The sequence below is a fragment of the Schistocerca cancellata genome, chromosome 10 (genome assembly GCF_023864275.1).
Source record: "Schistocerca cancellata isolate TAMUIC-IGC-003103 chromosome 10, iqSchCanc2.1, whole genome shotgun sequence".
NCBI classification, from domain to species: domain Eukaryota; kingdom Metazoa; phylum Arthropoda; class Insecta; order Orthoptera; family Acrididae; genus Schistocerca; species Schistocerca cancellata.
This window is the reverse complement of record NC_064635.1, coordinates 4,272,728-4,275,021: the sequence shown is the minus strand read 5'-3', so window position 1 is coordinate 4,275,021 and position 2,294 is coordinate 4,272,728.

Here is a 2,294-nt window from a genome sequence, read left to right as displayed (position 1 = left end):
AATAACACAAAAGGAAAGGACAGGGTTTGTTTTACTGCAGTGTTTTGCATGGAGATCTCCCTTCGTTCATCATTATTCCCAAAAGTCCTATCTAAGCCTGCTTTCTGTATTCTGTTCACATCCTCTGTCAAAAATAGTTTTTCTCCACTGTACAGTACCCATTTTTTTTTTTTTTTTGCCCAAACCATTTTCATATAGCTTCTCAAAACATTTCTTCCAAGTCATCATAGTTAGTTTCTTATACAGTCTACCCCTCTTAAGCTAACTTAAATCTACTGAGCTCAGATATATATACAAAGGGACGAGGCAATGCAGCATCACATAACAAATTATCACAAACAGCAATGACAAAAAATGCAAATTGGCAAAGCTAGCAGCATAAATTAGCAAAGCAAGTGCAATATTACAACTAATATAAGGCAATGCGCAATAAAAATAAGCTTAGAAGAGTAACACAAAGTCAAATTCAGTAACACTAGTAACATTAAACTACACCTTTCAAAAATCACTTACCTCACAAAAATCTTCATTACTCGAACTACTGCAATACAGCGAGCGCCACTACTGCCAGCCAAATAAAAGATTCAAACTACTGAAGGCACTAACTACTGATAGGGATTAGGGATAGTTAGCAAATGAAAGATTTTAATAGAGAACAAACACTGTATTTACCTTAATAGTCATAATATATATACCATCCAGTCTTACAAATTTCAAATCTCCGCCATTTCTCTCCCCACATCCACCACTGCTGGCGGCTCACCTCCAACTGCGCAACGCTACGCGCTGTTCACATCCAGCTATAGCAGTTCATGACAACAATGGCAGACAACAATGCAAACTAGCCACAGGCTGCACACAGCACAGCTAGTGATTTTCATACAGAGTGCTACGTAACGTTGCCAATAAGAAAATATAAACAGCCTACTTACAGCTGGTCCAACTGAGGCGCCAGGCGGAAATGGCATGGCAAGCCGTTCCACAGGACTACATCCAGCATCTCTACGATCGTCTCCATGGGAGAATAGCAGCCTGCATTGCTGCGAACGGTGGATATACACTGTACTAGTGCCGACATTGTGCATGCTCTGTTGCCTGTGTCTATGTGCCTGTGGTTCTGTCAGTGTGATCATGTGATGTATCTGACCCCAGGAATGTGTCAATAAAGTTTCCCCTTCCTGGGACAATGAATTCACGGTGTTCTTATTTCAATTTCCAGGAGTGTAGGTAGCGCAGGCGGCGTGGGCTCGAATACGAGCGCTGCTACAATGATTTTCAGTCCATTGTTTTCGCCTACAACGTTACCATGTGGCGTGAAACATTTCATCAGCGACCCCGCACAAGCAACCACCACAAGATGGGTAGTTATATCTATGAGACTTCTGGGCTTTGGAGTTAAACATATTAAGTGGGAACACACGTGTTAATTCCATTAATGCATTCTGCCGTTAGTACGATACAAGCTGTGTAACCGCAGCAATCACATGCAGTTACGAGACCTTCAACCGCATCAACACGGCAACGCACACCGCTTGCAATACGCTGTCCGGTGCGAGTGAGCTGTGTGATTTTTCTCAGTTTTCGTCTTTACGGCTGCAGGAGTGATTATTTTATTCATTCTTACCGCTATTTGTTATTTCCCACTCAAAAATGGTAGAAACAAGATCGTAGAAAATTAGGGACGGAAAAATACGACGCTCATAGTTCATCTCGAGTATTCAGTTTACACCATACAAAAATTAATTAGAAAATCTCTGTTCGCTCATCGGTCCAACATTTGTGTGTGGCACAGTACCGTCACCCAAGACTACCAGACTTACAATGCAAAAACAATGATTGAATGCAGTAAGGACATATCGTCTCTCTACTAGTTTGTCACTCAGCATATTATTATTACTATTTTTGTTATTACTATTATTTAACTTTTTTCCTCTGACACCATCGTACCAGCGAAGGTCCTTGAGCGTAATTCTTAAGTATTAGTTTTGTACAAAAATATAAATTCGTGTAGCCTGAAAATGCATTTACATGGGACACACAAGGTCTTATGGAATACTGCCAGGACCCACACTTAGGGAATAAGCGTATTCGTAAGAATATAAATGTGATTGCAATGAATACTACAAAATAATGAAAAAGTTGGCTAATATGGTTAGCAAAGATCTCGGTACTACGGAAAGCGCAACATAAGCTCGCTATCGAAATGAATCCAGAGAACATTATAAGTTCACTGCCGAGCGACTGGGGGAGCTACTGCAGCGTCGAAAAGGAAACAAAAACTGCGCAAAGGGTTT